At 37.2% G+C, this 16,085-nt stretch overlaps 1 long non-coding RNA gene across 2 annotated transcripts in view; it reads right to left on the bottom strand.

The window, feature by feature from the left end:
• The window catches only part of LOC131979356 (uncharacterized), a 93,730-nt gene that overhangs the window by 34,165 nt on the left and 43,480 nt on the right, over positions 1–16,085 (bottom strand). The window contains exon 3 of one of the 2 annotated variants that reach the window (XR_009395042.1): positions 14,257–14,273. The exons of the other annotated variant lie outside the window; for it this stretch is intronic. This is a non-coding gene — a long non-coding RNA (uncharacterized LOC131979356). Of the gene's footprint in view, positions 1–14,256; positions 14,274–16,085 lie in introns of those variants that run through there. 2 annotated transcript variants of the gene reach the window in all.

Below are 16,085 nucleotides of genomic sequence, written 5' to 3'. Positions count from 1 at the left end.
CCACCACTGCAGACACCAAAGGAGTAGGAGCCATTTATAGATCCTTCCCTCTTGTCTCCTCTCGCCAACATGTTCACCTGCACTTAAAAATGCTCAGATATGTACAGCTCTACTTGATATCACTCCAAGAGGTGAGATTTTCCCAAAGAAAGAACATAAAAACTATAATTTGCAATTTAAAATTAAATTAGTAGAGCCCAACTAAGAAGGGATTTTAGAGACTGATGCAGATATACATTTTTGGAGAGAAAAATTTACAGATAACTGTAAGATGGCTGATAGTCAACTTTTGAGCTGGAACCAAAATAGACCTTTTCTATGGGGATTATGCACCGATTTTGACTATACAATGGTACCCAGAAGGCTTTATTACATTCTTAACCAGTTATAAGAATGATTAGAAAATAAAGAAAATTATATTTCCCAAAGAAAGAACATAAAAACTATAATTTGCAATTTAAAATTACATTTTTAGAGCCTGACGAATAAGGGATTTTAGAGACTGATGCAGATATACATTTTTGGAGAGAAAAATTCACAGATAACTGCACGATGGCTGATAGTCAACTTTTGAGCTGGAGTAAAAATAGACCTTTTCTATGGGGATTGTGCACCAATTTTGACTACGCAATGGTACTATAGGCTATATTACATACTTAACCAGTTATAAGAATGATGAGAAAATAAAGAAAATTAAAATAAATTATAGGTATATAAACGCCAGCACTGTATGTTGTTTTTATCAGTCAATTTCCTACCATTGAAATAAAAATAAATATAAATATATAAATATAACAAATACCCAACACCATTTCCAAATCACCCTACAGCATAATTCTGCATAATATATTCTGTTAAAAAAAGATTATATCAGACAACAATTACTTATACTTACAACAGGATCTGGCCTTTATTTTTTCCACAGCACAAACATTTATCATGCACGTGAAATGTGTTTCTTGTTAGCATTAATACGATCAAAACACAGCAAGTGCAGTAGATTTGCCATGAGAGAAACACAAAGCTCTAGAGGATATAAGTGATTCTAAACGGTGCTCTACTTTATGAAACTGTGATCCAATATTGCCTCTAACAAAGAGGGAATACATACCCTACCCGCCACCTCCTCCCAGTTTTAGGTGCCACAAAGGACTGCGCTCGTGAAGAGAAACAGACTCACAATATAGGCTTACAAGTTCCTCTGGGTACAATTATACCATATCTCTCTAGTAACAAGTGGCTTAGGTAAGGGGGACAAGAGGACAACCTCTTCAGTGAAACAATTTAGCTGTCATGACTGTGTGGCAGGACCCAGTCCTGTTTGGGAAGCAGGCTGATCCCCAGAGTCAGAGGATAATCGTGTCCAGCCAAAAGAACCAATAAATCAATCTGGTTTAACAACCACGCTCCACACACTCTGTTTAGTTCTACCAACAAGAAAAGGTTTTAAAACAAGCCTTAGTTATTTTTCACCATCTAAAAAACACCAATTCACATCAACAGGACAATAATCTCAATCTTTCTGCCTTCAAGCGAATTAAAAATGACAAATTTGTGGTCTGCTGTCTATATTTTTTCCACTATGTTTTCGTTACATACAGGCAGGCATGCATTGGGCTTCTTTTTCATTTCATTTTTTTTATTATTTTCTTTCCATACTACATGTTTACTGTTCTGCGTTTGTTTTGTTTTGGTTAGATTGATTTTTCTCATTATCGTATTTCTACGTCATACAGCTGTGCTATATTTGATTGAATTTTGAATGCATACTTTTGTAACAAATGGTGACCCTCTCACTTTTTATGCCCACTCAATATTGCATTGTATTTTTCTACTTTGATGTGAACTTGCCCAATAAAAATTTGGTCACCAAAAAAAAAAAAAAGAAATTTGTCATTGCTGATGATGCCACAGAGCTGTTGCTGCTGCTTGATTTAAAAAAAAAAAGAAATCTAAGAGCATATAAGTTTACTATCACCTCCGTGGTCATGCACACAAAAGATTTGTTTATTCATTAGACTTTTAATAAGCTGAGGTATCAGAGCAGACACACGCTGGGGTTGTTTGTGACTCACCAGGAGGTACTGTACAGCTAACAGGGACTGACAGCACCTGTGCCCCCACGTTCCAGCTGCCAGCACTGTGCTGCGGGGCCCAGGAGAGGCACATTAGCCGGGGCTGTGACTGGAGCTCCACTAGCCCGGTCATGCTGGGGAAATGTCAGCCGCGAAACCAGCCAGGTCCACTGAGCCCTGAGCCTGGCTCTGGCGCCCAGCATGACTCTGACATGATCATGGACGGCGGTTGTGACACATGTAAGCAATGACTCCACACAGCTATCTGATCAGCATTACGCCACTGTCAGAAGGCTCTGACTACAGGGGCGTGATGAGAGCTGTGATAGGGCTCTCATATGGATCAGAGATGGAGGTGGCCGGTCCACCTCCCTGAAAGTACGCAGCAAACACACAACACCGCCCTCAGTGTCAGCAGCGTTTTATGTGCATGAAAGGACTCAAGACAGAAAATACATTTTCCTTATTTCATTCATTCGTCCTTTTCCATTAATCTATTAATTTTATTCTCACTTGATGTATTTATTTTTAATGAACACACAAGTAGGATTTAAAATACACCAGGAGCTAAACAAGCATTATTTGTCATAAGCCTGTGTGTGCATCAACCATCAATCATTGCCATCAGAATTGCCACAGTCTGCTGTCAGGGCCTATTACCGCTGAATTCATTTCCCTCAATTAATTCAAAATCTAACCCCTTGGCAGCCACCAATGTATGTTTTTTTATATCCATCCACCCACCTATTTGTCAAAATGGACTCCGTGACAGTACAGTAATGCATTCATTATAAAAATGAGAAACAATAGTGCACACATATCATTAATTAACTCAGCGTTTAGAAAAGACAAATATACAGAAACGGAATTTCTGCAAAAGCACTGCTCAACATTTCAGAATACATTTGGATACTGTAAGAATAAATGCATTGTTAAATATTTTTTTTTAGATTTGAGAGAAGACTTTCTGTGTGATAATAATGTTTGCTGACCCCACTCATCTTTGATTTTTCTGATGACAATGAGCTTATAAAGCCAAAGCCCTCACATGAGATCCCATCAGTTAAGAAGGAAAAGACAAAGAAATGTCATCAGCAGAGTCTTACTGTCTGATCATGTGTCTTATCTAAAAAACACACACACAGACACAAAGATAAACAGCAAAATACGAAGAGTACATAATTAATAAACAGCACAAAGCACAACTATCCTTATCACCGTGGCTACTGTATCCTATTAAACAACAGTTTGGTCTTGAAGAGGACAAGGAGACTTTCACGCCTAAAATGTAGTGTTTAAATTAATTAAGCGTGAACAAGATTTAACTTCAGGATATCATTTGAAAGTATAATTGCCCAGGGGGATTAAAATGAACTCGGTGGGCTGCGGTGTCACCCCACTGAGCTCCCCATGTTGGGAAATGTCCAGTTTTAAAGATTAATTTGCATGTTTGAGGAGAAAGTCTCAATCTTTCTCCAACGTTAAAAGAAGAAAAAGAATTTGCAATCAGATGCCACTTGACTTAAATGTTCACCATGCAGAATCCACAATTACATTTTTTCTTGTGCGTGATTCCAATCGCTTTAGCAGCTGTGCAGGGAGTATTTCAGCGTGTATATTAATTACACAGGGGCTTTGTCATATGAGGGTCGCAGCAGCCATGCTAGCTAAGCTGGGTCATTTAAACTGGGAGCACAGCTTTGTGAGCCTGCTGTGCACATCACAACCCCAGTCAGAAGGCAAAGAGCTGCAGAGATACATTGCTGGTGTGATTACCAGTTCAGTAATAAATACCAATTTCTCACTGGCACCTGCAGAACTGAAAGCAGCTCACAATAGGATTAAAATATGCCTATTAGACTGTGTTTATTACAGATTAGAAAGTAAGGGGAGCCAATTATTTGCCCATTTATAGTGCAGATCTATAATTTCTTGATACAAAAAGCTTTTCACACAGTAAGGATATGAAAATTCCAGGAAATTACGTATATAAAATGTTGCTTCAAGTTATTCTCCACTTGTGTAACTTTGAAACCTGTTTCTTCTTCAACAAATACATGGCCGTGTTGTGTAAACCAGACTGTTTAATTTTCTTCCCGTGCATCGCCTTTGCCACAAGTGTTGGTTGACATGAGCTCATGTGACATTTGGGAGGAGGAACGGGCATGAGTCGTGGATGGTTAGGCTTACAGCAATGACTCAGCTTGTTGATGTGTGGGACATTTCTCACATCTCTTTAGGCAAACACACCAAACAGCTTCAAATAGCTCCTAACAACTCCCAGATCTGAAGAAAAGGGATGCTCTTCCTGTCTATTCCAAGGGGCACACAAATTAAAAATGATTTTTTTTTTTGTGTTCCACACATTGTTTTTAAACAATGTGCATCTTATGAAGAAAAAAAAAATCTGGATTCCCTAAAAACTTCTAAAAGTAAATTAAAAACAATACCAATGGTTTAGTGTTAAAGTGACAATATTGTGTTTATTCAGCATATTGCTGTAACTTACAGCTATAGACAGTATAAAAGAAGTGCACGTAATCACCATGACGCCACTCATTTGTGGGTTTGTCGGCTGTGGTTTTAAAACACCATCTAGCTTTTTGGCCGTAGCCATCTGGAAGTCTTGGAACCGGAACAGTCATATTTGAATCAGTGGGTGAAGCTGGGGAGGATAAGATATCAAGCAAAGCTAAGGTAGCTAGCTAGCTTGGTTAGCAAGGGACATACCGTAAGTAATTCAAATAGAACAGCCGTGTGTCTTTTAGTACAACCAAACGCTGAAAAAGACATTTTTAGGAGACTTAAATGCTACAAAGAACTAGTGAAAGTGACAAAGTTTTTTGACGAAGACTGCAGCCTGTTCTCTCGTCAAAAACGTCAATATAGGTTGTGTGTACTAGCAGCGAAAACTGAGCGATATTGACGTATTTCACCGATTGCTGCAATGTGCAATGTGAGCTCTGGCCTAAAGCATATCCTGCTATATATGCTATTTTACTATAAATGGAAGCATCATTTACAAAATAAACATCACACTGTATTGGAGAAGACTTGAAACTTGTGATTGAGACCATAAACGCCTTGTGAGAATGTTTACTGAGGTTATAAATTAAGTGAGAAGTAGGGTCATTTTCTCATAGACTTCAATACAATCAGACTTTTTTTTTTTTTTTAAACCATTGGAGTCGCCCCCTGCTGGCCATTACAAAGCATGCAGGTTCAAGGTGCTTCTACATTGGCTTTACTTTTCAGACCCCGAAGGTGTCGCTTGCTTACATTTATAACTTTGTTTCTGAATTAAATCTCACATAAATGTAACCACAAAAGTGATCAGCACAAACTGTGTTACGTGACACTCATATGTCTAAAATGTAAAGATGTAAGGACTGTTCATCGAAATTCTATAGTACTGCATGGACAACAATAATAATAAAAATAATGATAACTAGGGGCTCAAAATACACAGCACAAATGGTATTTTCGAATATTTGCATCAGAAAGGCACACCTGCAGCAACTCTGTGTCCTGGAAATAATTACACTTGTACTGTTATGGAGGTCATTATTCATCCTCATTGTCTTGAACTTTCCTGTGTAAAAGAAAAATCTCAACACACTCATGCTAAAGTCCATAAAGCATTTGTTATTCAGTGGGAAGCATGAATTAGGCCCCACTCAGTATGTAGAAGTGATATCCAAATCCTGTGATGTGTCCTTTTGAGGCACACCTAACAAGTTTCATTTCTGATTAGCTCAGCAGAAACTGTGATAGTTTACCTTGATAAATTAGAGGAGGCAAGATTTAATGAAAGGAACATGGGGGTCACCTTTGTTTCTTGGGGTGATACAATAAGAAAAAAACAAACAGATTTTTCTTACTGCCACATGCCTCTCCTTAATAATCAGATTTCTCATCCTCCTCGTAATAGAGGGTGCACAGAATCTCATTACCTCCTCTAGCTGAGGGGAGAGAGGCAACACTTCTTCTTTGACTTCCTCTGTAAAGCGTGGAGGGTAGGGAGAGGACGCGGTGGTGCTAGAGAAAGCATGGGACACACAGAGTTCTGCTTATTTGCACATACATCGACATCCCCTTACAGATATGTAAATGACTCAGGCAAAACCCAAATGCTAAAGTCTACACCATTAGTTTTCCACTTCATAATCTCCACATGGGGCCGTTAGAGGGATAATGTACCATACAATACATGGTTTACTTTTAATTAATAGGGAAAACGTATTTTGAAACGAATATTAAATCTAGATTAATGTGGAAAACCTCCCAGCTCTTTGTGGATGTAGGGCTCTGCTCCTTTCAAAGAAAGAGGGAACACAGCAAAATCAGTCCACTTGAGGGAAAAAAAAAAAAAACTAAATTCAAGAGCCGTGAAATTGTTAAATGGAACAATGGGAGATCACAAGTAGATTTTTCTGCAAAATAAAAAGGATAGCATGGTCATCTTCTGGTGGTCAACAGATCTGAGACAAAGTCATTCAAGAAATAAAAAAAATGTTCAATCTGATAAAATAAGATTTTATAGATTGGTTGTGCTGCTGTAAATGGTGTGTTTTACTGGTGAAACTATTCATAAATTAAATAATTATTTATTGCATCATTGTTTAGTTAATTTATCAAGGAAGAAGAGTCTAGCTTTCCGAGGCTGTACTGAGTCATAGCGTTGCTCTGAGCTAAATGCTAATATTGGCATGTTAACATGGTCACAATGATAAGATAACACGCTGATGTTAATCACTTATAATGTCGTCATCATCTTCGTGTACGTGTTAGCATGCTAAACTGTGTTAATTACATGGATGCAAACTCATCACGGGTGAAAAGTGACAAAGATCCAAACCTCCTGGGTGAATCTGCGGGTGTGCAATCTGTGAAGACTTTATTTTTAGATCATCTTTAAAATGGGGGAACTACAGTTGATTTTTACATGAGGACATAGGGAAAACCATAGTGGAGCGTTGCTTCCACTATACAATAAGGTTTATTAGACAAAACTAAAATTGAATATATATATATATATATATCTTTTATTAATTCTTCTTTTCAAACCAAAAATAAAGGACATAAACTACAACAGTGTAGGCTAGATGCATATACGTATACATACACATAATTATAAACATATAGACATTTACACACATACAGTATATATAGCCCTATACATATACATAAATCTGCCCCATCTAAGTAGTAAGATAGATATAAGAACCAGTTAATTTAATGTTCACGACAAATTTCCTTATATCATTTTGGTCCGAAAACAACACAATACAACAACTGACATCATATGGAAAACAAAGCGTATGCTATATGCATTTAGAGAGACATATTTATTCTTTTTGGCAAAGGCTTTTACTTTGGCCAATTAAAAGACAAAACGTAAATATGATGCTTATATATTGACTTCACAACCACTAAAGTAATTTCAATTTAGCTTCTGTAGCTTTCAGTGAGCTTAGCATTTCCCCCCTTAATACATAATTATCCAACTGTAACAAGTGGTCCATTAACATGAGAAGTACCGTAGGTCGAATTTAGCTAAACATGAATTAAGTCACAAGTTCCAAAAGAATCCAAAAGTACATTTTTAACCATTACATTACTATCTTGCTAATGTTATCTTAGCATAAATTGTAATTGTGTAATCGTCAGCAAAATGTTAACATCAGTTCAGTTAAATGAGTAGGCCCAGAGTGACAAAGTCAATAATGTTATACAAGTGGATCTTAGTAGTAAGCTAGCTTACATAAAACTCATAGAAAACAAATGGTTATGTCCAAACTGTAATGGCTAGCATTCGTGAAATCAAAACAACACCAACATATCAGGCTAATTAACAGTCTCAACCTTGATGTATAGTCATATAAGTCTATTAATTATTATTATAACACTTCTATAAGAGATTTTACCTTAAGGCATACGGGCAGTCAAAAACTGACCTAATTACACCCCCACACCCCCTCCTCATCAGATCTGCATGAATCGAATCACGTACGTGACCTACTTTTGATTTAAAAAAGGTGTTTTTTATGCCTGTAATTAGCACCAAACACAAACTACAGTTAATGGGAATACCATTCGTTTGCAAGTATGGGCCATACACCAATTCATTGGACAAATTAAAACTTTGACATTATGATGTGGGAAAAACAATGCTAGAATCATCAAAGTGAGTAGGATTCATCCTCTGGAGAACATGAATGGTGGCACTTAATTTCATAGCAATCCATTCAATAGTTTTTGAGATACAGTTTGAGGGAAAGTGGTGGACCAATCATCATCACCGTCCCTAGAGCCATATTGGTGACATTGCATAAAAAATCCCGAATATTTGCTGGTTCAAGTTTTTCTGTGTAGTTTTTTGGGAACTGACAAGCAGAACTTGAGAAATTTGAATTTCTTAATGATTTCTTTAGATTTGGATCTTTGGAACCAGTTCAAACCTCACTCATTGACTAACAGCCAGCTATTTGGGATTAGGCTATTTCCCGAAAATGAAAGAGTTAAACATTTAAAGCATCAGCAATGTAACTTTCAGAGTTGAGTTTGCTATTATGCAACATCACCAGTGTGTAAAATGGGAATAAGGATTTATAAAATGTGGGAAAAAAACAAAATAAACTAAGAACTAAGAAACTAAATGTTCATTACATCTTTGTAAGTGCTACCTATATCTCATAAACAGCAAATACCAGTAAATTTCCCATACAGAACTTCCAATCTAAACTCCTACTGACAAAGGTTTGGTACGTCATTCTTCTTCTGAGGTTTTAAAAAACCTCTGTCTGATGTCCTTTGATCGTCCTTCCATCTGACAGACCACGAAGTAAAAGCAAAAAGGACAGCTTCTCACCAGCCAAAGTGGCACAGAGCAGTATAACCCTCTGCATGCTCTGCTCTCTCCAAATGCCAGACTTTATTGCCAGGTTGAGCCCCGGCAAGACCAATCTGCACTTCTTATGTCCCCTGTCCCCATTCCCTTTGTCATAAATCTATCTTTCCCACATCACAAACTCCCTTGATCAATACACTTCTCCCTCCGTCCTCTAACTCACAGGCATACATGTCAGGCAAGCCTTACAGCCGATGGCGTGCTTGTTTACATATCTGTCACTGATGCTGTTCATGGACACTGTACAAGTGGCTCTTCTATGTGAACACATGGGGTGTTCCCACTCCCCTAAGCAGGAGGTGACAAAGCATTTAGCAGCTCCTCTACAGTAAGTGACACATTTGGCTTCAGTTTGTATTAAGCACAACAATTAATGCATGTTAATTCTTAATTATGCTAATTTCATTTGAAACGGGCTGTGAGGTTCTAACAGGGTGGCTGGGTGAGAGAGGATGCTTTGGCGACATGCGGTTGTTGTTTTCTCTGGTAATGCTCCGAGCACATTCACATGTCCTCTGGTGTTAGGGACCCTTAATGAGGATGGAAGTTCAAACATGACATGCTCTCGGCTCATAAAAATAATTGGGCTGGTTTTTTTTATCTGCCTAAAAAATAATAAAATCTGAAAACAACATTATTCACTTGCATGGATCCTTACCAAAATTTTCACCAGCACCTTGAAGCAGCATGACTGTGTTTTTAACACAAAACACTGCTGCAACCGGGACCAGGGGGTCTTTTTAACACCCGTTTCTCTTGTGAAAACAAAAAACACGAAGAGCAAACTGCTCAGTGTACAGTGTGGTTTTAAAGTATGGAAGAAGATTTTGTTTTTGGGTTGAGTTCTGTGCCTGGTCATAGCTTCACACTCAACATCCTAATTCCCCTGAGGAACACAACAAAGCCATCTGTCTGGTGGGTAATGTACTGTACACATGTGCTGTAATGAGATACAATTAAATCAAACCAAATTGTGTGGACAACTTAGTGTATCTCATTTTCTAATCTTTTTGCTGTAAGCAATTTTAAAGCAAATTTCTATCAGATCCTTGTGTCAGAATAAATGTGTCTGTGTTCCTTAAAAGTGTGCCATCTTATTAGCGTAATTCCCCAACCAGAAACCTGCAAAATGTGCACTTTTGATTTTACAGTTCCATAAAATGTCTCTAATTCTCTTTATTCTCTTGTGTTTAGGGTATTCAAGGAAAATGAACAAGACATGGTTCGCACTGTTAAAGACTGTGGCAGTCGGAATATTTCACCTGACACGAGCTGTGCAAGTCGCATGGCACAACCAACCACAACTGGGCCATTAAATATATGTAAATGAAGAGAAACACAAGAGAGCCGGGTATAATAGCACGCACAAGGGAGAAATGGATCCTGGGTAGTGATTAATTTATTTGATGATGCCTCTAGTGAGGAATTTTAGGTCACAAATGAAGTGACAGGATGACAAATTACCATTTTAAGGAATTTACTGGGAATCATTAATGAACAATTGTCAAGTAGTTTACAGCAGGCAGAGGAGATGGAATAAATGTAGATCTCTTTCCTTATGAAGGATTTTATTCTTTTTTAGCCCATCCTTTGTCTTATTATATGAAATGCAATTCTAACTTAACAGCAAATTCATTTATAACACTGATTCCCAAAAAGTTGAGACGTTGTGTAATGAATCAAATTCAGAATGGAGAAAAGAAAAAAAAAAAGGTTTCCCAGTTCGAGAATTGAATATCTTTTCTTTGTACTGTATTCAATTGAATGTAGGTCACAAAGGATTTGCAATTGCAGGATTGCATTCTGTTTTTATAGTTTTTCACAGCACCCCAACTTTTTTGGAATAGGGTTGTAGTCCAGAAAAAGAAAAAGTTACTAGCTGTTTCAAGGGGAGGTAAAAAAAAATCAGTTGCAGCAGTCATCAGCTTGTTAATCTAAATAAAACCTGCTATAATTGCACATTAAAGTTTAGCACTCTGAGCTATGCTCTTATCAACATGAAACTTTGTAATCTGACTTTCCCCATATCATGATGCATTAAACTTCTATTATTACAGCTCTGTCAACGCTTCAGTGAATGTAGCCATCAAGCCATATAGAGCAGAGTAGTGATTTAACATCCCCTGTGTATCACAACTACTGTTTCTAACTAGTTAAAATAATTCTGAACCACTGTAGATCAACACCTATAATGATGCTTTATAATTTCCAGCACATGTCTAATTAAGAAAAGCATTATGCAGAGTGATATACAGCCTGGCATAATCCTTATAGGAAGAAATATAAAGATTGCTTCTGACATCTTTTAAACAGTTTGGCTTCGTCACTGACAGAGTAAATCAATTCATTAATTAAAATTATGCTCATGTGTAAAAGACGGTATCATAGTTTATTTAAGTGTTAAAAGAGACAGATGCTCTTTCAAGAGTCGCTGTCAAGCTTGTCTGTCCTGTTCAGTTTGCTGCCTTTAAATGGCTTTTAAAAGCCAGTGGTAAAAGAGAGCTGAGATGACAGGAGGAATCTTCGCTGCATGCATTAATTCGACAGATTTCTTGATTCCCCTCCTGGGCCCCTCTGGAGGAGCCAATGCTTCAGCAACTCGATGGTGCATTACAGTAGGTGTGACAAATATCTTTGGTTTAGAAGTGCTAGTGGTATGTTGGTCCACAGATGACATGTCACTGGGATGTCTAAAAACACTCATAATTGCACTTTCCAAAAGGGAAGCAGTGTCCCAATTTGGTCCGTGCTGAAATGATGTGTCCCTGAGAGGAGGCTACTCTGTGTCTGATAGCATTATGTTTGTTTTGTGTGGCATCATACCAGAGGAGCACATTTCACTTTGATTTAAAAAATTAAAGTAGAGTATTGTGTTTGAAGTAGCAGCTATGCTGTGATACAGAATGCTGCTGAAAATGTTAATTGTGTGCAAATACCCAAAAGTGCAATTTTGCTACTATATAATAACTACAATTACACAACAATGTGTACTGTTTTTTTTTTTAAGCTCAAAGTCAAACTTATGCCATGACTTCTTTCCTGCAGTGTTTATATGTTGCCTTGTCTATGTTTTACAGCTCATTCATTGGATTTAAATAAAAAAATGTTGCCATGTTGGTGCAGTTTTAGTTTTCTTTACCTCTACCATGTCTTGTCACCCCAAAATCGACATGAACTCAACATCTGCCTTGTGCATCTTCAATCTCTCAGTTTCAACAGGATCTCCAACCTCAACAGAATAGGTTATTTGTCAATACCACCCAAAATGACCCATATCATCATTTTTCGTACAGAGCGGAGCGTTCTAAAAAATAGCGTGCATGTTACTATACATACACATACGGTTTGCTGTTGTTTAAAAAAAAGGCTGCAGTTTCGTTGAATTTAGGTTACAAAACCACTGACCAAGGTTTAGGGCAAACTTCTTCCTGGTAAGACATTATAAAAAGCAATTTAAACAGTAAATAATTGTATGTAATTGTTGGAAGTTAAGCAGTTAGGTATGCTGCTATTAGATTTATTACTGGTGATGGGTTCATGACCCACCACTGCCATATCTATCAGAATGTGGTTGGACTTCCCTGGCTCTAAGAAGGGAGCAACACTGTATATTGTTTATTTATAAGGCACTACCAAAAAAAACTTCCACTCTACTTATCGAGCCTACTGAGCTCCAGATCTCTGAACTATCCCACTCGTGCACATAACCCACTGGCTCTTAATATCCCTACTGTTAAAACAGAGGTAGGGAAATTTTGTTTCTTTCGCTCCATTTAAATGGAATATTCTGCTGTCACAGCTTCAGTTGGATACACTGATTCCTTTTAATCATTTTAAAGACATTCTTGTTGATCTTATGATTTCTGAATGTACATGTGCTTGTTGAATTCATTATGTGCTTCTGTTGCGTGTATATTATTATGGATATGTATTGTACTGTGTTGAATTGTAAATTTTAGCTGTAATCAGGGCGCCATTGGAAATGAGAGCTTGCTCTCAATTGGCCCTCCCTGAATAAATAAAGGTGAAATGAAAATGAAAAAATGAAAAACCTAATGCACAAAATGTGAGGCACAGAACTTTAGTTATGTCACTTACGTTTGTTTTCAAATGGGACACGTACTCAGTTCCCCTGAGTGAGAGTCCGATGTCTATTTAACCTGTAGGGTCATTTATCTAGAGACCAATCTCTAATTGTTATCTCCTTCATGTTGCCAGTGGCTCTATTAGTCTGGTATCATTATAGTCTAGATTTTCTAATATAAAAGTGAGCAAAATCCTAATTTCCATTCAACTTTAATGTCTACTTAAGATGAATGTCTATGCAAGCCTTGCTGCCCATTAAATTGTAGCAATACACTCTTGTGTATGACTGTCCTGACCAGTGTAAACCAGAGAGAGATATAAACTATATATATGATACAGCCATCATAGGACAATATCAATAGCTACAATTGCCTGACAACTCTCTTCTACATAACATTTGCTGAATGCACTACTCTTGATTTATGTCACAGTACAAAGAAGCAGTGCGCCCAGATCCCTTCCTCTGTCCTGGAATGCATTAAATCAAATATCACAGAGGCGCGACTTGGTGTTTCTGCGATAGATCTGGGTTATTTTGCTCACAAGTTTCCTCTAGATTAATTACATGAATGATTACTTTGCTCAGAAAAGCAACACTCCTACTGAACATAAGTCAGGCAGTAACACAACAGCCTATCACAACTCACTGGTGCAGACACAGCCTATTTTTGCTCACTATGCAAGTATTGCATTAGAGGGAAACGTGGAAATTGGATGCTGAAATTGAAAAGTCTTCATTGAAGAGCTAGCTCAGCACAAGAATGAACTATTTTGTTGTTTTCTTTCAACAAATAAAAACAGATGTATTGATGGGGTGGGTAATTATGTGTCAAGTTTACTGAAACTGAAAACAATATATACTTCTCTTAAAGGGTTATTTGAAAAATTCACTTTTGAAGAGATCACAGCAGTTTTTGACTGCAGTTATTTAGCTGAAACAGAAAAAATATCAGTTCTAACTTTATCTTCAGGCACATATTAACATGCTTTTAGCAGAAATCTCCAAGTGAACATAGAGATATGGAGAGATACTGTAGACCAGGGATGGGCAACTGGAGGCCCGGGGGCCGCATACAGCCCGCACCCTCACTTGAAGTGGCCCTCACTACAACTACATGCATTCGAGCATGAAATCTTAAAAGTGCAGTGTAAAAATGCACAAAATTACTCCTTGCAATTAATGTTGGTCTGCTGTTCTTGCACTGAAAAAAAAGAAATCACAGTAAGTTGTTATTTTTTATTTGCTTCAAACCTTTTGTATTCCTATTTATACTGTTATACATGCATTTGAGCATGAAATATGTTAAGTTACTGCACTGTAAACATATTTAAAATTGCAGTTTCATCATATCTGGTTAAGTGCACGGTCCTATATGTGGCCCTGTGGTAGTGTCGATGAAAAACTGTGGCCCCTCCAGCATTTAAGTTGCCCATCCCTGCTGTAGACATATAGAGTAAGATGACATATAGATGGACAGGCAGCTAGACATACTGTATACCAGACATGAAATCCACATTCCCACTACAAAGCCTTGTTTTGTTGTTGTTGTTTATTTAACCAGTGAGACATGGATACTCTACCTCTGCATAACCTCTGACCAAACCTCTTTGGTGTCACAACTGAATGCATGAGTGACCAGGGTAATGTTCACACTCTGCATTGGATACACATTGCATGTACCATGAAAGTGACTATGAGCTTCTTTCCAGATTGTGCCCAATTTCATGGTGCTATACACACACAGCATCAGTTGATCAGTTGTAGATAGTAACGCCAACAATATAACGGAGCATTTTGCATTTTAAGTAATGCAGTGAGTTCAGTAAGTAGGGCTTATTGCACCAATATATCTAAATAAAAACATAAATAATCATTAATCACAGGTACCTTCTATGTTTTAAAGCTAGAACCTTCTATGTATAGTATATGTAATATATGACATGTAGCTTGACTGTCTGTTTTCATATATGTCAAATTAGGGCTCGGCGATTTATCTATATAAAATTATATTGATATGTTTTTAATGTGATATGGAATTAGACCATATCGCATATAACGATATAGTTCTTTTTTCTTTCATTATTTATATATAAATGCTGCCCTTACTAGGGTTTGTCATATATAGTCATTTTGTACAGTATTTATGTTCAGTTAAATAAACAGTTTCAATAAAACTACTTGTGAACTACTGAACATTTGCTCTAACTTTGCAATAAAAATATCAGGATATATATCATATATGGGTCAATGACGTGATCTAATCCATTGTCAGCTATTTTTTTCCCCTTAAAAATGTTACATCTATTTCTATATACAGGAAAACAAAAGTGAACTAAAATGAGAAAAAAATACAATCAACGTTAACATTGCAACATTATGGTATATAACAAATTTTACATAATTTGTCAAAACTTTAGAAAAAAATGGTTGTTTTAAGAATATGTTCTGCTCAATATTGACGAAATGTGTAAATGTAGAAATACTCAGAAATATGTTTTTTTAAATGAAGTAATTAAATGTATAAGTCCACCTAAATACACTGTAGGTGAAAAAGTTTCTATAAATATATATATATATATATATATATATAATTTGTGGTTACATTATTTGACATCTTGCCAACCCTTATTTGTCACTGACCCATATCGATATTCAGCATAAATATATCGGGATATGACTTCTGGTCCATATCGCCCAGCCCTATGTCAAATGATGGTTTAGTATTCAAATGTGTAACTAACTATTTGGTAAAGCCCTGGAACCTACAGAGATAATCTCTCACAGTGATGCAGAAAAAAGTGGACATTCCCTCTCTTCCCTCCTCTCCTGCTCTTGGCCTTTGTGGTGAGAATAATAAGCTGAATGCAAGTGATGTGTGTGCTTGTGGTTTGATTAACCTCTGCTCTAAGCTGTTGCTCCGCACAATATCATTGCCTATTGACCCGCAGGTGCTCAGAGGTAGGGCCGGTGTAAAGGTCTGGAGATGTGGGACTAGCAGTGGTAACAGGCCCCG

This window comes from Centropristis striata, chromosome 10 (genome assembly GCF_030273125.1).
Source record: "Centropristis striata isolate RG_2023a ecotype Rhode Island chromosome 10, C.striata_1.0, whole genome shotgun sequence".
In the NCBI taxonomy this organism is placed as follows: Eukaryota; Metazoa; Chordata; class Actinopteri; order Perciformes; family Serranidae; genus Centropristis; species Centropristis striata.
This window is presented reverse-complemented; position numbering and strand designations above follow the sequence as displayed.